Source organism: Urocitellus parryii, chromosome 7 (genome assembly GCF_045843805.1).
Source record: "Urocitellus parryii isolate mUroPar1 chromosome 7, mUroPar1.hap1, whole genome shotgun sequence".
In the NCBI taxonomy this organism is placed as follows: Eukaryota; Metazoa; Chordata; class Mammalia; order Rodentia; family Sciuridae; genus Urocitellus; species Urocitellus parryii.
The window spans coordinates 70,818,645-70,842,406 of NC_135537.1; the positions used below are offsets into that span (position 1 = coordinate 70,818,645).

General features: G+C 34.3%; 1 pseudogene; it reads right to left on the minus strand.

The window, feature by feature from the left end:
• Positions 1–15,315: 15,315 nt before the first annotated feature.
• Positions 15,316–23,762, minus strand: part of LOC113176937 (tRNA pseudouridine synthase Pus10 pseudogene) — a 29,225-nt pseudogene continuing 20,778 nt past the window's right edge.

Genomic DNA, 23,762 nt, shown 5'->3' on the forward strand with positions numbered 1-23,762 from the left:
GCTATTCTACAGTTTTAGCCTGAGAAAACAAAGGCCTCATTTTAGGTTATGTAAATGGAAGCGGGTAAGAAAAACAAAATGATCACACAGGATTTGGCATTCTAAATATAAGTAGAGACTAGAAGGAAGATATTGTCTTAGTCCAATCCTGCTGCTATAACAAAATACCTTAGGCAGAGTAATTTATAATCAACAGAAATTTATTTATTTTTTCTCACAGTTCTAGAGGCTAGAAAGTCCAAGGTCAAGTGCTAGCAGATTCAGTGTTTGGTGAGGGCTCAATCTTCTTTAAGAGAGCACCTTTTGCTGCATCTTCATATGGCAGAGAGGATGAACTCTGTGTCCTTGCTTGGTGGAAGGACAGAAGGGCAAAAGGGAAGAACTCACTCCTTTTAAATGTTTATATGGTGTAACTAATCCAGCCAACCAGGGCAGAGCCCTGATGACCTAATCACTTCCCAAAGCCTCCATTTCTTTGTCCCATCATGTTAGGGTGTAAATTCCAGCTATGAATTGGGGAGGGAGACATACATTCAAACCACAACTGGTTTCAAATAGAGCTTAATCCTTTAAGCCTAGACAGTGAGATGATGAAGATATCACTAAAAGAAACAAAAAGGTAGTTTATCTAAAGAGAATCCTGGGGCTGGTGTTGTGGCTCAGAGGTAGAGCACTTGCCTAGTATGCGTGAGGCACTGGGTTCGATCCTCAGCATCACATAAAAATAAAACAAAGATATATATATAAAAAAAAAGAATCCTTAGGTTAATGTCTTAAATTGAATTGAAAATAAACAGAAATAGTGCTTGTAAATATGTAAGAATATTTTAATTCTATTTTTTCTGTTGATTGTGTTTTACAATATTGTTTGTTTGAAAACTTTTGGTCTCTAATTATGATAATTTGTATTTACTATTACTTAAGCCAAAATCATCTCAATATCAGGAAAGTTTAATTTTCTGAAATTATCACTGATATTCTAAATAAGCAAAACTATAATTATAAATAAACATGATTTTAATATTTGACTTAACTTCATTTTTTAAGAAATCTTTCAGTGTCAATGACAATAAGTAAAGCTCTAGAATGAAATCAGTCAACTTCTACTTAATTGTCCTCTAAAGTCTTCTACTTAATTGTCCCAAATGTCTGTTCCCAACACTTGCTGTGTGACCTAAGCCTTCTCTAAGTGAGCAGCTGCTGGAAAAAGAGCCAAGAGTCAATACGGAGCCACAACAGGGAACATTTTTAATGAAACACTTAGCTGGGTGGATCCCAATCCTGTAAGGTAAATTTTCACATAGCATCCTTTTAACCTGTTTCCCTGTTTAACATGTATCATTATGCAATATACTGACAATGTACTGTTTCTTCTTTTTTTTTTTTTTCTGGTTGAAAACTCATCTAACTTGCAATCAGAAAGAGAAGGCATCATGTGCACAAATATGGAACACAAAATTCTGGTTCAGTAATACAAAATAATCTATTGGTAAAACGTAAGAGATAAAAAAAGCTGAGCTGGAGTTTCCTCAGGTTCTCCTATAACTAACTGTTGACCAATGAAATTTGAAGGACCATGATCCATCTTACTCTTCTTGATCCATAATCTCACTTGTACAACTGTGAGTGCACAGACTCTAGTTGCTTTTTCCATTGCATCCCAAACTGCGGGCTATAAAGCCAGCTATCTATACCTTCTTCTAGGCTTTCCTTACCCTTTCCAGGTCATAATTCTTCCACCTTGATGCAGTTCCTACTCTATGGAGATGCCTAGATGCATTTCATTTGGATATGAAGAACCTGTCAAACTATATTGTCCCCCTATCTTCACTGCTAATGAGCATTAAGACTTTGGCTTTCATCTTACAATCTCCTCTAGCAAGGTCCCAGTTACAACACAAAGACGTGTGAAATCAAGTGAGCAATAGACTCAAGTCCTCAGTCACAAAATTTCTTACTTTTCTTGGAGCAATGAATTCCATCTTTAGACCGTGTTTGCAAGCTATTCCCATAGCTGAGATTTCAATCAGAAATTCAGGTTCTCTGACCACAACTTTCATCCATTCCACCTTCTCATTGCTTAATTCACAGCACCAGAATATTCACAAGATATATAGTAAAGGATTAATACCTCATCAATCAAGGAGAAAAGGTCAAACCACTAAGAGAAAATGGGAAACTTATTTAAACAGGCAATTTAGGGAAAGGGACCTCAAAAGACCTCCAGTTACTTTATTCTTTTTCTTCAAATCCATCATCCTCACCCCATAATTTAAATCCTTTCCATTCTCTTACTTGAATCCTCAGAACTCTGTTCTCCATGTGTACCGAGTCACCACATCTTGTATTAATCCATCTATCATTCTTTCTCTGTTCACCACTTCCTGCTGATGACTGACAGGTACAGTTACAAAACTTTGTGACTTGGTGTCCTACAAACACAGGCTTTTAAGTTCTGATGGGTCCTTGAGTCCCATCGAAGACATTCTTACCTTCTATCACTATACTAATGTTATTTATCTGCAGTCAACAGATTAGTTGTTTCACAGAAAAAAAAAACCATTAGGTATGAATGTCTCTATTTTCTTCTCATAAATCAGTTTTGAGATTCATTCAATACTATCAACAAAGCAATTTTTTTTCCTGAAAGCTTCCCAAACATTCACATTCTCTGCCTCAGAGAAAAGCACTTTTATTTTTTGTTTTTGTCTTGATATCTTTTTCTGTACATTTTTAAATGTGCATATTTGAACCGTATTTTGCATGATTATGTCTATATGTAAACAGTGTTCAGTATCTATGGCTCTAAAATTTCCTTTTCATTCTTTTGCTCACCATTATGGTATAAATACTTTGCCATTTCAATGTTTCATGGCTTCTGAATATACTTCGTGGTATAAATACATCAAAGCTGATTTATCCATCCTATCTAAGGACACGTAAGTTGTTCCTAATGTATTTATACTATAAATAATGCTATCACAAATATCCTTTTACATACCTCTCTGTAGATGTGTGCAATTGTTTCTCCCTGATAAATACCTAGAAGTGAGAATGCAGGTATAGACCATGTGTGTTTTTAAAAATTTCTTTGCTGTTACCAAGTTGCCTTCTTAAGTAGTGTACAATTTACACCCTATAATCAATGAATAATTATTCTTCTAAGCCTCAGCAGCAGCTCAATCCTTGGTACTTTTTCTTGGTACTTGTTCACCTGATAGGTGAACAATAAAATTGGATTAATTCTAATTTTCATTTTCCTGATTATGGGTGTGCTGACTTAAAGTGCTAATTGAATATTTATATCTGCTTTCCTGAGTCAGTTTTTATCCTTTATAAATTTTTCTTTTAGAATATTCTTTTTAACTATTCATTTGTTGTAAATATGTAATGGATACATATCCTTTGAGTATTTTCGATATAAAAACTTTCTTCCAGTTTATCAATTTTCTCCCACTCTGTCTAGTGACAGATTTTTAACTTTGTTTATGATGTTGATAGTTTTGTAGAATTTAAGATATTTATGATTTTGATATAACTGTACCAATCTTTTCCTCTCAGTTTCTGCTTTTTATTCAAAGAAAGCTTTCTCAAACTCAAGGTAAGATGCATAAACCTATATATCTTCTAAGTCTCTGTGTATAAACATTGATGTGTACCTATTATGGGTAGGCCTTTGCCTCTGCTAGAATGTATTCCTCAGTTGTGTATGGTAGAAAATGTACTATTATTATCTTTCCAAAATTATCATGATACTATTAAATGAGGAATCCATTCATTCCTCAGTATATTATTTTATTATATATAGAAGTACATTATATTATATAGTATATATTATAATAATATAGTATTTTTATATTATATAGTATATATTATATGTAGTATATATAAGTAAATTATGTAGTATATTATATATAGTATATATATTAGTACACTATATTATATAGTTAATTATGATAACATACAATATATATTATATCATAGTGAGAAGTATATTATGTTCTAATTTTCATTTATACCAGGGTCTATTTCTAAACTCTTTAGTTTCATTAATTTATTATTTTTACATGACTGCCATAATATTTCATTTACTACATCTTTATTACAAATTTTAAAATGTTAAATTTCTGAATTACTTAGATACTTTTTTGTTTTCCATGAGCTAAATATTAAAGCATCCTTATTATGCTCCTTTAAGAAATCACGCAGGGGAGGTTTTCAAGATGGCAAAATAGAGAAAGTCACTTTCCCTGGTCTCCCCATGGTGTGAAACCAAGAAAACTGGCAGCTTCTCAGCAAGGTGGGTGAACAAAAAAATGTTGGGGAGTACTTTATTGGAATTTAAAACTGAACATTAAAAGCAGATTAGGGTCTCAGGAGTTGGATTTAATAAAATAAGGAAGAAATCCCCAGCAGCACAGCTGTTGCCATGGCCAGGTTGGAAGCACCAGCCAGAGTGGTCCTTCTGTCAGCAAAGTAGATGGATAAGGGAATAAAAGGAGCCACATTTTTAGGAGGCCCGAGGCATGTCTAGGTATGGAACATTTAGAGATCAAAGACATTGCTCAATCCTCTGAAAGGCATGCTGCACAACATACTTGTTGTGCAGGTAAGAAGCCACCGTCTCTCAAGGTGGCATGCTGAAGACAAAGGAAGGAAGCATTTGCAGCTGCAGCATAGGCACCTGCAGCGGAGTGAGCCGATTCCTGGCAAACCCAAGCTTGGCCCAAAATACAGGCCCAGTAAATACACACTGCAAGACAGAGTGTGCTTAAGTGACCAGGAGAAAATAAAACTTGGAGAAAGGTTCACACAGGGAAATATTGGTCTTGGAAACCCATCTAGCTCCAGCTCTTCTCCTCCAATCCAGCTGTTTGCAGGACTAGCTGGAGAGACACAGCTGGTGAGGAACTTGGAAGGGTTGGGGTGGGACAGATTGAGTGAGACTGAACTCAAGACCAGGAAGTGTGATGTCTGCAGGTGATGAAGGGGTCTAAGAATTGGCTTCTCCACCACACAAGTGGAAACCAAGGGGGATCCTTGAGGTATAGACTTCCAGGCATGGGCTGGCAATTACTGGCAATGGAGGTGTGCTGATTTAAAATCTCCAAACTAATTGGCATTGAGTAAAGATCCTGGAGCTCAACTAAGCCTAAATCCTAATCCAGGAATTTTGCCTATGGGATTACTTCCCTCACTCCATCAATTCAGAAGGTGCTGCTAAGATGACCCCACCTAAAACTGCTAAGAGAAGCTGAGAATCTTTTGAATTCCAATGCAAAGAATTCTTGAACTTTTCATCAAAAAATTTTCCCCCTCTCTTCTTTTTCTCTTCTTTTTTCTGTTTCACTGTGACCTTAATGTTATTAAGGTAATTATACATACTGTATTTTTCCGTCATTTTTGAAGCCAGTCATTTTTCATGGATCGGATTTTTGAGGACTAGGATGTTTGATTAATATATTTGCTTTTTATTATTTTTTAAAAATTTTTACTTTATGTATAGTTCTTCTGTTATCTGTTGCCCTTGATTCTCTTATTTTTCACTAACAATTTCTATTGTTTTTTCACTCTTTGATTTTTCACTTCTATCTTCTCTCCTCCTCCCTTATAATCATCTGTTTTTCTCTCACTTCTGTTCTCTTGATATCCACCATTGGAAATGGTGCAAGCCTTTTGCAAACGTGCTACTTTTATTGTAGACAATAACTAATCATATCATTTTTATTGTGATGATTATCACTATAGGAACTATTTGGTTTAATGCTGCATATTGTTTGCATTGGTTGTTGTTATTATTTTTTTCCCTTAAACAGTAAGGTACTGGAAGACTTCAGGGACACTAAATCTACAGGGTAGAAACTCTAATGCTTCAGATCCATACTGTTACCTGAGTTGACACACAAACAATAGGAAAAAATAGGGAACAAATAACCCCAAACAAACCAAGATACTCCAATAACAGTATCCATTGACACCACAGTGGAAAGAATGTCAGAGAAGGAGTTTAGAATGTACATAGTTAAACTGATCTGTGAACTAAAGGATGGTATAAAAAGTGAAATCAGAGATAAAATGCAGGAAGTGAAAAACCACTTTAATAAAGAGAGGGAGATTATGGAGGGGAAAAAAAGCAGAAATCCTTGAAATGAAAGAATCAGCAAACCAAAAAATCAAGTGAAAGCATCAACAACAGACTAGTTCACTTGGAAGACAGAATTTCCAGCAACGAAGACCATATATATATATATGATGTTAAGAGACCATGAAGAGAAATTCCAAGAAATATGGGATAACCTAAAAAGACCAAATTTAAGGTTTATGTGGATAAACAAAGGATCGGAGATACAAATGAAAGAAATGCACAAGCTTCTCAATGAAATAATATCAGAAAATTTCCTGAACCAAAAGAATGAAATGGAAAATCAAATACAGGAGGCTTATAGGACCCCAACTATACAAAATTACAACAGACCCATGCCAAGTGACATTATTTTGAAAATACTTAACATAGTATAAGGATAAAATTTTAGAGACTCCAGGAAAAAAAATGAAAGGTAACATTTAGAGGGAAAGCAATCCAAACCTCAGCTGATCTCTCAACCAGATTGTCAAAGCTAGGAGGTACTGGAATAATATATGCCAAGCTCTGAAAGAAACTGGATGCCAGCTAAAAATACTATATCCCCCCAAAATTAAACTTAACAATTGACAATGAAATAAAAACACTTCATGATAAAATTTAAAGGAATTCAAAACTAGAAAGCCTGCACTACAAAATATAGTCAAAATATTTTATGAAGAGGAGATGAAAAATAAAAGTGAAAACTAGCAAAGGGCGGAACTTCACTAAAGTAATAGTCAATCAAAGGAGAAACTAATTCAAATTAAAATCCAGAAATAAATCAAAATGACAGGGGATAAAAATAATTTCTCAATAACACCACTGAATGCAAATCACCTAAACTCATCAATCAAAAGACATAGAATGACAGAATGGATTAAAAAAAAACAAGACACAACAATATGCTGTCTCCAAGAGACTCATCTCATAGGTAAAGAAATCCATAGATGGAAGGTAAAAGGATGGGGAAAATATATCATACATAGGGATCTCATAAACAAGTAGGGGTTTCTAGCCTCATATCAGATAAAGTGGACTTCAAGCCAAAGTTAGAAGAGACAAAGAAAGACATTTCATACTCCTTAAGGGAATTACACATCAAAAGACATAACCATCATAAATATTTATGCCCCAAACAATGGAGCATCTACATATATCAAACAAACCCATCTCAATTTCAAGAATCAAATAGAAACAGGCGGGTGGACCAATGGTACAGAATAGAGGACACAGTAACCAATCCACAAAACTACAACTATCTTATATTTGATAAAGGGGCTAAAAGCATGCAATGGAGGAAGGATAGCATCTTCAACAAATGGTGCTGGGAAAACTGGAAATCCATTTGCACCAAAATGAATCTGAATCCCTATCTCTCGCCGTGCACAAAAGTTAACTCAAAATGGATCAAGGAGCTTGATATTAAATCAGAGACACGGCATCTGATAGAAGAAAAAGTTGGTTATGATCTACACGCTGTGGGATCGGGCTCCAAATTCCTCAATAGGACACCCATAGCGCTAGAGTTAACAAATAGAATCAACAAATGGGACTTACTCAAACTAAAAAGTTTTTTCTCAGCAAAAGAAACAATAAGAGAGATAAACAGGGAGCCTACATCCTGGGAACAAATCTTTACTCCACACACTTCAGATAGAGCCCTAATAACCAGAATATACAAAGAACTCAAAAAATTAGACAATAAGATAACAAATAACCCAATCAATAAATGGGCCAAGGACCTGAACAGACACTTCTCAGAGGAGGACATACAATCAATCAACAAGTACATGAAAAAATGCTCACCATCGCTAGCAGTCAGAGAAATGCAAATCAAAACTACCCTAAGATACCATCTCACTCCAGTAAGTCTGGCAGCCATTAGGAAGTCAAACAACAATAAGTGCTGGAGAGGATGCGGGGAAAAGGGCACTCTTGTTCATTGCTGGTGGGACTGCAAATTGGTGCAGCCAATTTGGAAAGCAGTATGGAGATTTCTCGGAAAGCTGGGAATGGAACCACCATTTGACCCAGCTATTCCCCTTCTCGGTCTATTCCCTAAAGCCCTAACAAGAGCATGCTACAGGGACACTGCTACATCGATGTTCATAGCAGCTCAATTCACGATAGCAAGACTGTGGAACCAGCCTAGATGCCCTTCAATAGATGAATGGATAAAAAAAACGTGGCATTTATATACAATGGAGTATTATTCTGCATTAAAAAATGACAAAATCATAGAATTTGGAGGGAAATGGATGGCATTAGAGCAGATTATGCTAAGTGAAGCTAGTCAATCTTTAAAAAACAAATACCAAATGACTCCTTTGCTATAAGGGGAGTTAACAAGGACAGGGTAGGGACGAAGAGCTTGAGAAGAATATTTACATTAAACAGGGATGAGAGGTGGGAGGGAAAGGGAGTGAGAAGGGAAAGTGCATGGAAATGGAAGGCGATCCCCAGGGTTATACAAAATGTCATATAAGAGGAAAGGAGGGGTAAGACAAGATAATACAAATGGAAGAAATGATTTACAGTAAAAGGGGTAGAGAGAGAAAAGGGGAGGGGGGGAGGGGAGGGAAGGGGAGGGGAGGGGGGATAGTAGAGAATAGGACAGACAGCAGAATACATCAGACACTAGAAAGGCAATATGTCAATCAATGGAAGGGTAACTGATGTGATACAGCAATTTGTATACGGGGTAAAAGCGGGAGTTCATAATCCACTTGAATCAAACCGTGTAATATGATGTATTAAGAACTATGTAACGTTATGAACGACCAATAAAAAAAAAAAAAAAGAATCAAATAGAATACAATACAATAATACTGGGTGACTTTAACATACCTCTCTCACCACTGGATAGATCCTCCAAACCACAACTAAAAAAAGAGGCTATAGAACTAATAAAATACAATTAATAATTTAGACTTAACATACATATATAGAATATTTCATCCATCAAGGACTGAAAATACTTTCTTCTCAGCAGCACATGGCTCCTTCTCCAAAATAGACCAATCTTAGGCCACAATGCAACTCTTAGCAAATACAAATAAAAACAGAGATAATACCATGCACTCTATCAGATCATAATGGAGTGAAATTAGAAAAAAACAATAGAATAAAAAAGAAGCTATTCTACTACATGGAGACTAAATAATACACTATTGAATGATGAATGGATAGCAAAAGAAATCAGGGATGAAATTTAAAAAAAATGCTTAGAGGTAAATGAGAATAGTGAATCAACATATCTAAATTTCTGGGGCACTATGAAGGCAGTGTAAAGAAAGTTCGTTGCACTGAGTTTTAGAAGGCTGGGATATAGCTCAGTTGGTAGAGTGCTTGCCCCACATGCCCTGGGTTCAATCCCCAACACCACCAAAAATAAAAAAGAAAAGAATAAAAATCAACAAGTAAATGACCTAACATTACATCTAAAAGCCCTAGAAAAAGAAGAACAAATCAACACCAAAAGCAGTAGAAAACTGAAAACAAGTAAAGTCAGAGCTGAAATCAATAAAATCGAAACAAAAAAAAACTCAAACAATTAACAAACCAAAAGTTGGATCTTTGAAAAATAAGTAAAATTGAAAACCCTTAGCAATACTAACAAAGAGAAAGAGAAAATTCAAATTACTAATATTCGAATCGAAAAAGGAAATGTCACAATGAACAATACTAAAATACAGACCCTAATCAGAGCCTATTTTGAAAATTTATACTCTAATAAAATAGAAAATCTTGAAGACAGACAAATTCCTAGAGACACATGACCTGTCCAAATTGATTCAGGAGGACAAAAAGTTAAACAGATCAAGACACCATCAAAAGCTTATCAGGAAAAAAAAAGCCCAGGCCCAGATAGATTCTCCGTTCAATGTCTGGTAAAACTCAACTAACACCATCCTCCTCAAATTGTTTTGTGAAATATAAAAGAAGGCTAGTATCACCCTGATACCAAACTAGACAAAGACACATCAAGGAAAAACAAAGCAAAACTTCAGACTAATATCCCTGATGAACATAAATGCAAAAATTCTTAATAAAATACTGGTAAATTGCAGACAAAAAATATTTTTAAAAGATAGTGCACCTGATGAGGGGTGTTCATCACAGGTATGCAAGATGGATTCAACATACGGAAATCATCAAACAAAATTCATCACATCAGTAAACTTACAAGAATCCCATGATTATCTCAATAGAAGCATAAGAGAACATTTGACAACATGCAGCATTCATTCATGTTCAAAATACTAGAAAAACTAGAGATAATAGGAATATACCTCAATGTTATGAGAGCTATATATGCTAAACCCAAGGCCAACATCATTCTAAATGGAGAAAAATTGAAAGAATTCCTTCTAAAAGCTGGAAGAAGACAGGGATACTCTTTCACCGCTTCTATTCAACATAGTCCCTAAAACTCTATCCAGAGAAATTAGAAGAAAAAAACTAAAGGGATATGAATAGAAAAATAACTCAAACTATCCCTGTTTGCTGATGACATGATTAGAAGATGCAAAAATCTCCACCAAAAAACTTCTAGAATAATTGAATTCAAGGAAGTGGCAGGATTTAAAATAAACACCCATAAATCAAACGCTTTCCTATATATCAGTGATGAATACATTGAAGGAGAAATTAGGAAAACCATCCCATTCACAATAGCCTCAAAAAAAAAAAAAACTATTTGGGAATCAACCTAACAAAAGAGGTGAAGGACCTCTACAATGAAAACTACATAACACTAAATAAAGAAATTAAACAAAACCTTAAAAGATGGAGTGATCTCTCATGTTTTTGGAGAGGCAGAATTAACATTGTTCAAATGTCCATACTACCAAAAGCAATTCCTATTAAAATCCCAATGATGTTCTTTATAGAATTAGAAAAGGCAATCATGAAATTCATTTGGAAAAGCAAGAGGCACAGAATAGCCAAAGCAATACGTAGCAAGAAAAGGGAAGCAGGAGGCATCTTAATACCAGATCTTAAATTATACTACAGAGCCATAGTAACAAAAACAGCATGGTATTGGCACCAAAACAGACATGGATACCAGTGGTACAAAATAGAAGATAGAGAAACGAACCCACATAAATACAGTTATACTAGACAAAGGCACCAAGAACATACATTGGAGAAAAGATAGCCTCTTCGACAAATGGTGCTGGGAAAACTGGAAATCCATATGTAATAATAAAATTAGACCTGTATCTCTCATGTTGCACAAAATTCCACTGCGGGTAGATCAAGGACCTAGGCATTAGATCAGAGACCCTGGACCTACTAGAAGAAAAAGTCAGCCCAAATCTCCATCATGTCAACTTAGGGACCAAATTCCTCAACAATACTCCTAAAGTACAAGGAGTAAAAATCAAGAAACAATAATTGAGATTGTATCATACTAAAAAGCTTCTAACAAAGGAAACAAGAACATTAAGAAAGAGCCTATAGAATGGAAGAGAATTTTTGCTACTGCACCTCAGATAGAGCATTAATAGAGAATTAATCTCCAAGATGTATAAAAAACACAAAAAACACCAAAAGACAAAGAACCCAATCTATAAATGGGCAAAGGAACTGAACAGATACTTCACAGAGTAGTCAACAAATATGTGAAAAAAAAAGTTCAATATCTCTACCAATTAGAGAAATGCAAGTTAAAACTACACTGATTTTTCATCTCACTCCATTCAGAATGGCAGCTGTCACTAATACAAGTAACAATAAATGTTGATTAGGATGTGGGGATAAAGGTACACCCAGACATTGCTAGTGGCACTGCAAATTGGGGCAACCACTCTGGAAAGCAGAATGCAGAGTCCTCAGAAAACTTGGAATAGAACAACCATTTGACCCAGTTATCCCACTTCTCAGCATATACCTAGAAGACTTAAAATCAGCATACTATAGAGAGGAAGCCACATCAATGTTCACAGCTGCTTAATTCACAATAGCTATGCTATGGAACCAACCTAGGTGCCCTTCAATATATGAATAAATAAAGAAAATATAGTATATATACACAATAGAAAATTAATTAGTTATAAAGAAGAATGAAATTATGGCATTTGCTGGTAAATGGATAGAACGGAGACTATCATGCTAAGCAAAATAAGCCAATCCTAAAAAAAAAACCAAGGGCCAATTGTTCTCTCTGATATACAATGCTGACTCACAATAGGCTAGGAGGGGAGAGAGAAGGGGAAGTTCTCTGGATTGAACAGGGCCAGAATCAGGGGGAAGAGAGAGGAGATGGGAATGGGAAAGATAGTAGAATGAATCAGACAAAACCTTCCTATGTTTAATACGAATACATGACCAGTGTAACTCCACATCATGTACAACCACAAGAATGGGAAGTTATACTCCATATATGCATGATGTCAATATATATTCTACTGTCTCGTATAACTGAAAAAAAAAGTACTAAAATAGTGCATAATAAAAGAAAGATAGAAAAAAATGTTGGAATAAAATTTCTAGGTCAGGGACAAAATTGGTTTATCTTCTACACGGCAGCAAAACCATGGACTAATAGACTATCCTTTCTATGAGGAAAAAAATCATTTCCACTTCTACAAGATGGAAATCTCTATGTTCACATGCAACATTCAGCATCTGGGTTTCATTCTAGAGTAAAAAGTGAAGTCAATCATAGGTAAATTTTCCTAGGGAATTAAATAATTCTGGGTGAGCCTGAATTCTTTGGTATGACATTGAAAGAGCATGCAGTAAACGTATATCAAAACTTCACATTAAAAACCCTGTAAATCTATATGGTTATGGTGGTCTCAATGAAAAATAAAAATGCATGCAGTCATTTTCTTGCTTTAAAAACAAAAGAAATTATGTGGGGACTCTTAGGGGCTGCAAATGGATTTAGAGATCATTCTCAGTATTGAAATATTTATGTGTGTGTCTTTCCATCCAGGAACAAGGTATCATTCTCCATTCATTCCGATTTTCTTTTTATTCCCCAGTTTAATGCTTTGCTTCTGCATATTGTTTCCTTTCCAAGTGATTTTATGATCTTACTCATTCATGCATGCATTTGCTTGTTAATGCAGATTTATAGGAATATATGGCTAGACATCCTTGGAGGAGTGTCATGATCCCACAGTATCTGAGCTCCTCCCTAGCACATTTGTTACTCGATGGTGTCTTCTCTTCCTCTGGGTGAAGGATATGCCACACTGACCTGCTGGGTGTGTTGCTGTGTGCAAGAATTCACAACGCCCCTGTGAGAAATCTCAGAAATGCCGTCTTATCATGGAACTCCCCTACTTGGAATCTTCCAGTGACATCTTATTCCCTGAAAAACTATGCCAGAAAAGTTCATAGGGCATACAAGCATTCTGGCTGCTGCCCTTTAATCTTTATCTTCAGTTGTGTTCCTAGGAACTAGGGACCTTGCTGAGCACTGGACCACATCAAGCTCCTTGTTCAACCCTGATGGTGGCTTTCTTCCAGCCCTCTCTACCATGACATGCATTGTTCCTTCTCTTTGGAATATTCTTCTGAGATCACCTACCTTATTCCTACTGAGAAACATCTGGAGCCTTTTTCCTAATATTCTAGAAATTTCCCTAACTTCTAGTCCACCCGTCCTACCCTGGTATACCCATTAATCTCAATACTTGCCTACATCTTTATATATGTCACTCTCATACTACAATGTGTCTAAGAGTCTAATATAGTGCTTAATAGAGGGAAAACTATTGATTGAGATAACATGTTTTGAGTTTACCCTTTTAATAGTACATTACAATTTTCCAAATGTTCTCATATATAAAATCAGTACAACCAAAGTTCTTTCTATGACTTAATATGGACCCTGGGTATAATAATGCCACTAGATTTTAGCATCTCAATACCCTTCCTTTTCAAAGCTACATTTGTCTTTAAATAATTCTCTTTGGTCTGTCTGAGAAACTTCTAGGGGCACCAATGCTCATTGAAGACATTTTAAGATTATTAGTTTGAGGGAAGGGCCTTCTTTAGCAGAATCCCTTAGCAGAGTGGAGAAAGAAGAAACTGTTTGTGTTGTCAATTTGAGAGAATATAATTTTCAATATTTCTTCCATATAATTGGAGTTTTCATAACTTTCTGCTCCATAGACCATGTTTCTTCTGTTTAACATGTGGGTTAGCACCCATTACACTACAGGGGCTCAGACCACCAATCTCTGCTGCTTCTTACTAACCCCCAAATAATTTTCCTTTTGTAAACAAATGTTTCGTAGACAGTTTGCTCAGCAGAGTTGTTTGGATCACAAGTAACATTGTCCTTTTCTTTACGGAATCGCCATTTTCCTCCACGACCGCACATGCATTCTGGGGATAGGGTTTGGTGGGGAAGGGAGAGGGACACTGGTGTCATGATTGGGCACAGACATCTTCCTATACCTCACTCCTCAGACATGCAGTCTAGCCCACCCAAGTACATAATTCCTTCATTCTTGGTGGTTTTCTCTTAAGGTTCTGTTTTTCCATCTAAGTATCTTGCAGTCTCTTGGACAACACTGCATCTACTTGAATATATTATAGATAAAGCTCAAAATCTGTGTTACAGAGACACTGAGTCCATCTTTTCTAAATACCACTGGACTTTTCTGGATAGTTTACATTCTCTAAACATAACATAGAAGAAGAATATGCCACCCAGGACCCATATGGGAGTCCTACCTCCAGACATCCACCTGAATGATGAAACTAAAGTATTCTATGGATTACCGTTTTAGTTCTTGTTTTGTTTTTCTAGACATAACTTTTTTTCAGATAATTTAAAAATTTAGAACATGATTTTAAAGATGATATGTGTCTTATGGAGGGACAATTTCTTGCTGAAAGGAATTATAACTTAGATTAACAGAACATGTTTCCTATTTCCATAACCCTCTAAATGAAATAATTAAGAGGGAAGATGGTTTCATTATTCATAGTTTTTTTTTGTGGGAGTGAGAGAGAATGAAAATTAAAACTATACAGAGATCCTTTAAAACTATACAGAGATCCTGAGATGTTATAACAAATTAAAAGAAAAATACCACAGATGGACATCATCCAAATGGTTTCCAAAGTACCATTTTGATGGATAAATAGTCAGTTTATAGTTTATGCTGTGTGAATGTTCATCTAATAAAATAAAAATATCCACAGAAAAGAACCCTATTGCCTCAAAATTTGAAGCATGTCATCCAGATCATTAGCCAGTCAATGTGTACAGAATTAACATTCATCTCAAGATTGTAAGCAACCACATTTATCAGAGAACCAATATTTGGCTTTGTTCTCCAATTTTTTTATGTACAAGATTTTATGTGTAAGACGTATGTTCCATCTTGAATCTACATATAGAGGCAAAAACGATGCACATTGATATAGAGTGTCTCCGTGGAATAAACAATACGAGTTCTCACAGCCAAGGACCTTTGGTGAAGGACCATCTGCAGAGGTGTTTTATGGTGAATCTTTATGTCATTTATATCATTTAGGAATTCAATATCCTTTATCTCTATTGCTCTATATGTTCATATTAAAGCACTATAGGTCTTGGTCTTTTATTTTTTTTATATATTTTCTATTGCCTCCCTTGTGACAAGCTGCAAGTCCCATACCTGGATTTTATTATTCTGTGACTTATTAACTTCTGGATAAAGTTCCTTAATTTATTGTGAAGAGAAATGCACTGTTGGAGATTCACTGGCTCAATTGTGAAGGGCCTCCCATTTCCTAATGTTCTCTTATCTATAGCTTCTCTTCCAGAGGATGAAAAATTTACTCTCTGCTTTTAATAATGTCAACAAATAATCTGAAATTAATTTTTTTCACTGATGATTCCAGCATCCTTACCCCATCAATTATACAAGAAGTTTGCAGGAGGTTCCTGGCATATTTATTATATATCCCAGCCACAAAAACAGCACCATGAGCATATTCAATTTCAGGAAAAAAGCATATAACTCTTGGTAAGTTTGGAGGACAAGGAAACTGCACACAGAAATCCTCTTCTTTCCTCTTATTCAAAGTTTTCATAACTGCATTCCAATGAATACTGATTGCTGAGTTTGGACGGGTTTGAAACAACCTGAGGAATTACACTGAGGAAGAAGAAGCAATCCTCAACTGTTCTTGGTGAGCAAAGACCATACTCACATAAAATGAGCTTTTTACATCAATGGGAGCATTCCAATCCTCTGAAAACAGAAGGCTAGTTGTCAAGTTGTAGGCTATGTTATGTTCAGCTCTGTCATTTCTTCCACCAGCAGCCTCTACATTTCATTTCCTGTTTTATGAGCAACCATACAACATTCTGTCTTAGAGATAGAAAACTGAGTTGGGGGAATTGGCGAAGTGGACTAAAAATACCAAGTTGGTGAATTAAAACCCAGAGGCCTCAATCTTTTGGCACAATGTTTTAATGAACTCTCTATTACAGAATTCTTGAAGAATTACTGGCAAACATTGCATAGATTTAAATTGGAGCTCTTGGAAATAATGCTTCCATCTTCAATAATGTAGATCCTGCCCTCTCCATTTTGTTTCAGATTATTAATCTCATCTTCCATTTCTTATAGTTTGTAAGGTACATGAAAAATCCATACCATAGAATCTTCTAAAAATACCTCTTGGACAGGTATTTTGTACTGAGAAACAACTGGATCACATGTTTATTTTTCTCAGTAGTAGTATATTTAAAAACTTCTTCCAAGAGGAAGAGCCTAACATTTTCAGATGAACTTTTAAGTTTTAACCCTTACTACAATTGTAACATGTAGATAGATCTCCCATTTTATAAATAACACATGGTGCCAAAGTATATGATGTGTTCTAAAATGGACAGTTGGTGAAAGCCAAGGCAAAACTGAAAAACCCAGGAATTATAGCATTATAAGTTAATTATGAGGGTTTTGTAATCACAATGGCAAGTCTTCAAGTCCCAAATATGATACTTATTACCCAGTTAGAATACAGCAAGGACTAGTTTCCCTATCCTACAATGGGTAGACTTCTATGACTATGGTAGTTATTTACAAAGTATGTATATGAAGATAGAACCCAAAGCTTGTCAAAAAATATGTCTATAACAAATATCAACTATTCATATTATTCATATTTTTAAATTCATCTTTATATTTTACAACTCCATTTTCTTAAATTTAATGAGCCAATGAATACTTATTACTTAAACATAATTTTAAATGGAATCCTATTGAATACCAGCAGCACAGTTTTGAGTTCTAAAGATGGGGTGGCAGAAACACATTTCCTATTGTCAAGTTGTTTACCAGCTATGTCAGTCAGCTTTCATCACTGTGACAAAATACCCAAGAAAAACAACTTGTAAGTAGGAAAAGTTTAATTGGTCTCATGGTTACAGTTTCTGACCCAAAGCAATTGGCCTACTGCTTTGTGTCTACTGCTTTGAGGCAGTTCATCATGGTAGGGATGCATGGCAGAGGAAGCTGCTCAGCTCAAGGCAGCCAGAAACAAAAAGAAATGGGAAGGGGCTGAGGACCCCATATATCTTGCAAGGGCATGCACCTAGTTACTTTTCACTAAATTCTACATCATGAAAGTTCCACCACTTCCCAAGAACATCATAGACTGGCAACCAAGTCTTTAACACATGGGCCTTTGGGAGACATTTGTCTAAGCCATAGCACCACCTGAGGAGTATATTGGTCAGATTGGGTTATTCAATAATTGTTATTAAGTTTTCGTGTGAGAACACACTCTGCTATGTATTATTGCCTTCAAGAAGTGTTCCTTCTGGGGTTATGCTTGAATTTACAAAATATTTTCCCCAAAAATCAAGGAAAAATTTTGGAAAGGGTGTGGACTTTGTAATCCATGTAATGTAATCCAATATCAAAATGGATGAAAATTTAAATAAATGGATGAAAATTGTTCCATGTATAAATGCCTGTAAGTACAAACAATAAAGATATATTCATTCATTCAAATGAGAATTTAGTGAGTTTTCATGGCACAAAACACCTGTCAGTTCTAATCTGATGAAAAATTAATTCACAGAAAGAATATTGTCATACTCTTCACTTGTCCCCTTGAAGCTACTGAGTTTCCTGATTCAGAAAATAATGATTATACTTCAAGCCAATTTTCTGGAATTCCTTCCCCTGAAATATCAACTAAGATTGAAGTATCAAGCTTTTAAATTAGGTTTCTAATTCTATTTTTGCTGATAACTTATCTTGTCTCAGGATATGCCAATGATCTTCATATAACCTCATTGCTTTTTTGAATATAAAACATGGAAAAATTATGATAGGATCAATCTCATCAAATGAGATATTGTCTATACCATAGTTATTTAATGTAGATACTTGATAAGTTTTAGTTCCATTTGTCTATTTTTACAACATTATTATCCTTGGTGAAAATTTAGGTCTAAAATTCAAATTCATTTGTATTCCAAACCTATTTTCAAATATGATCTATTGTCATATCCAGAAAGCATTTATGGGACAAACTTTGTCTGTTGTTTATATTCTTTGGAGATTACACATTAAATAATCTCTCTTCACAGTCTGGCCCCAAAACACCGTGGTCTCTCAGTTACTTTATAAACACAATTCTATGGGCTGGAGATGTGGCTCAGCGGTAGCGCGCTCGCCTGGCATGCGTGCGGCCCGGGTTCCATCCTCAGCACCACATACCAACAAAGATGTTGTGTCCGCCGAGAACTAAAAAATAAATATTAAAATTTCTCTCTCTCTGTCTCTCCTCTCTCACTCTCTCTTTAAAAAAAAAATAAAAAAAATAAACACAATTCTAAACTGATAAAACTAAAACTAAAATTACCCCCCCCACCACCAAAAAAAACCCAGTTGTGAATATAGAAACAATTGACGGTTTAGAACGTCTTAAAATAGAATTGTATTTAAATATGAAATGAGTATCATTAAAATATTTTGTTAATCAAAAGGAAAGTAAAAATTCATTTTAACTTCTTCCTATAGTAAGCACTTCACATGTGTTATGACTGGGTTTTCATTACTGCCCTATGAGATACAGAGAAGCAATATATTTTACAACTCAAAGATTGCCATTCACATCTTAGACCATGTTTGGACATCTATAGAATCATCTAATGTTTGATCTGTTTGCCATATGGAGCATCATCAAGTTTGTGTGGAAGAGATTATTCCTAGGATATTTGAATGACATTTTAGTCTATCAAATCCAATTTTACTACATTTTGTAAAATAAGAAACTCTTTTAGGTGAGAAGATAGTTAGTACTAGGAAATAATACAAATACAAAGATGAAATTTTTGTTTTTAATTTCCCAAGCCAAATAACATATCATTAATAAACATTGTATATGATTATAGTAAAAGTTTCAAGATCTTTGAATACCAAAATTCTCTTAGCCCTTCTCTGGTTAAGATGTAGAAATTGCCAATAAAGTCATTACTCACAACTTAACAATGAGAAATCATAGAATGAACCAAAAACTGAAAATTTTCTCTGTAGCTTACTAAAATGCTTGGAGGCAAGTAATGAATTATGCTCTAAGAATAATGAATCCTTCCTAAGCAAGCGGAACCCATGGCTCACTCTCATCTCTAGAAGTATTAGCATAGCCTAGGATACCAAGGAGAGCCATGGGACTGGTAAAAACTGAAACTTTTTCTGTAAAAAGGAGATTACTAAAATTCTTCAAGTCCAAGCATGAGTTGGCAAGTTAGTTGGACATCGGAGGAAGCACAAAAAGTTAAAGACTCCCTGTCATTGATAAGTTGTCCCCTTGAGACTTTTTCTGACTAAGCAGCATCATGGAAAGAGAATGAAGCTAAGAAGCAGAGAAAAAACACAAAGTCTTTCAGTGCTTAGACCCAAAACCTTCCTGAATAGAAGAACTAATTCCAGCCTCCAAATACTTAAAATTAGAAGTGAACTGAACAAAAGTAAAGGCTCTGCTCTGAAAACTCAATTTGGCATTAAATTAAAGGAAACTTTCCCCATCCTGTTAAAAGAAAGGGCAATGTTTTTCTGAGATAAAAATAACATCCATTTCAGTTTTCTACTGTTTTATAGACAACGTCTAGTACATAATAAAAAATGCAAAGCAAGAAAATACAACCCATAACCAATGAAAAGTAGCCAATAAAAGCATATTCATTATCACCTACATGTTCAAATTACCAGATATGGATTTTTGCATAATTATTATGAATATGAAAATAGTTTAGAAAAAAATGCTTTTTTAAGAGGAGAATTTCAATAGGAAAAAAATGATACTGTAAAAAAATTAATTTAGGATTAAAAGGTATACATGACTTAAGCCCAATGGATGACATTAAGATTCTGTACATAGAATCTCAAAAAAGAAAAATGGGAAAGAATGTGGCACTATTGGAAGACATAAAGGCCAAGATTTGCCAAAACTGAGGTTGTGTATCAACTCATAGATCCAAGAATATCAGCAAACCCTTAAAGTTTGAAGACAAAGAAAACTGTGTGCAGTCATCTCAAATTCAGACTACCAAGAGTCAAAGATAAAGGAGAAGAATTTTAAACATGCATTACACTTAGGAAAACAAAATTAATAATGATGACTGGATTCTTACAAAAAAAGAGAATGAGAACTAAAGATAGTGGAAAGCATCTTTAGCATGCTAAAAAAAAAAAATCTGTCAACCTAGAACTCTACCCAATAAAGAAATATTCCACAAAAGAAAAAATAAAGACATCTCAGACAAATGAAAACTGAGAGAATTGGTCACTAACAGATTAAAAGAACCCAGGAAAAAAAAACAAACAGAAAACAAATAGCAAGATGATAGACTTAAATCTAACCATAGCAATAATTGCATTAAATGTAAATGAATCAATATTTTTTGAAAGATATGATTTAAAAATAAGACAACAATTGTATGATAGTTTTAAAAACAAACTTGACATACTAAGACTTAGACTGGTATTTATTAGAGAATAAAAAAGTTTAAAATCTGCAAAATCTAATTATAAAAAAAGCCAGCAGTGTGGCTGTATTAATGAGTCAAAGTCAATTTTAAGAAAAAAAGAAATTATAGAGAAAAGGTGAGATATTTCATAATAATAAAAAGTTAATTCATCAGGAAAACAAAAAAGTAGTAAATATGAACCTAGCCAGAAAATAACTTTAAGATATATAAAGAAAAAATTTAAAAGCTAAATGAAAAAAAAATAGAAAAATATGAAATCATAAAGATTTTAGCATATTTCTGAGTAACTGACAAGGAAAAAAAGACAAATTAACCAATAAGACATAGAACATTTAACACTATTAATCAACTAAACATTTCCATTAAACTTTACCCAAACAAAAATATAAAAATCCATGTTTACAAAATGGACATGAAGTGTTTGCTAAAATATACCAAATAGTAGGCCATTAAACTAGTCTCCATAAATTAAAAAAAAACTAAAATCATACAGAGTATTTGTGGCCACAATAGCCTCAAGCTAGAAATTAATACAAGAGGAAGTGAAATATATTTTAATGTTGAAAACACAGCAACATTCCTCTAAATGATGCATGTATCAATAAGGAAATAACAAAGCAAAATAGAAATGATTTTAACTGAATAATAATTAGGACACAATATGTTAAAATGGATATAATACAGCAAAATAGCAATTAATGGGAAATATATAAATATATAAAGTTTTATGCTAGATAATGAGAAAGGTTTAAAATCAATAACTGAAGCTTATCATTCAGGAAGATAGAAAAAGAGCAAATGAAGTACAAAATAGAAGTAAGGAAATAATGAAAAGAAGTATAAAAAGCAATGATATAGAAAATATGAACAATAAAGAAATTCCAAAGCCAAAATATTGATCTTTATAGATAAAAATATAAAACTTATCAATCTAATGAAAGGAACAAGGAAGAAAGAAAGAATTTTTAAAAATCACCAATATCAGGAATGAAAAAAAATTACAAGTGACATTATAGGTATTAAAATGAGAGTAAAATAATATTTAAATACCTTTGTCAATATCTTTGACAATGTAAATGAATTTCTTATAAACCACAACTTTCCAAAACTGACAATAGAAAGCCTGATTAGTTCTGTATCTATTTTAAGACTCAAACCCATTATTTGAAACTTTCTACCAAGAAAACTCCAGGCCCAGGAGACAGAAACGGCACTAAATTCTCAAAAGGTGAAAAGGAGAGAATAACTCAAAAATTCTACTCTGAAAATCGAATCAAAGCAAACCACTTCTCACTCCTAGACCCTCAGCTCAAGAATCACCTCTGCATTCTTCCAAATAGTATTTGGCTCTTGTAGAATTGTAAAAGTGTAACTTTTTTCGTTAAAAAAGACTTTTATTTAATTCACTTAACTCTTTCTGATAAATAAATATCTAGAACATGGGAAAACAATGATCACTTACTGTATACCAATACTGTGTTAAGCGTTTTACATATATTATTTCATTCTATCTTCATAAACTGGCTTGGACACTCTATTTTCTTGATTTACAAATGAAGGAACTAAGATTCAAGAGTTCACTAACTTTCCCAAAGTCCCCCAAACCTCAAATCCTATCTGATTCCAAAGCCTGTGTCACGAACCACCTGTGATTAATGGACCTTTCTCGGCCAGCCTGTCAAGAAGACCTGCCATGTAAGTTCTGTATTTGGTAGTGTTTTAATTATTAATGGAACCAGAAAAATTAAGCATTTCAGAGGGAGTATTTATCCAGCTGCTTTCATTCTCGTGAACCAATCTGCCAGGAGTCCAACTACAGAACTTGTCAGAAGATAAATAAACTCTACTCACTTTATCATTTGTAAACTTTCAGAGATTATGGAGTGACAATATTCTAACCCCATATGTTTTCATGTCAAAAACAAAATGAGCTAATTTAAAACAGAGAGGAAGGAGACAACCTGCCTCTTAAACTAAAGTGACTACAGAAAGACTATAGTACACTAATAAAAACATTTTTGTTTAAAATAAGGTGACTTCCACTCAGGGCCCTTTGCTTATGCCTTCTCTAAATGATCCCCCATCACTGTTCTGAGCTTTGTATTTTTAGTACTATCTTCTTCACCAACTTGTAGTTTTCACTTCAGAACATTTATAACACTGTGGTCAACTGCAAACTCCTTCAAGATAAAATCTGAGTCTCACTCAACTGTCATATTTGCTCAATGTGCCTAATGCTGGGCACTTCCATAGTAGGCGCCCAATAATGTTAGCTGTATGAACAACAATATAATTAGAGATCAAAATATCTTGTTTAACAACCTGTTTTACCCCTAAATTTAAAACTTCCATTTTATCAAATTTTTTAGTGTCTGTTATTAAAATAAGGAAAAATTTGAAATTCTAGGCCATTTTTCTCTGGGTAATAATAGCATTTGTCTACCTACAGCTTTATAGGTCTTCAAGAAAAAACAATTTCTATCAGAACCTTTGTTAAAATACCACAGCCCACTAAAAATATAATGCAAAGGACAAATGTAAGTCATGTACACAATTTTGAATTTTCCATTATTCTGGTTTTAAATATTTTTAGAGAAATTTAATTGTAATAATACATTTGATTTAACCAATATATCTAAGATATTATTTCAGCATGTGATTTAAAGATAT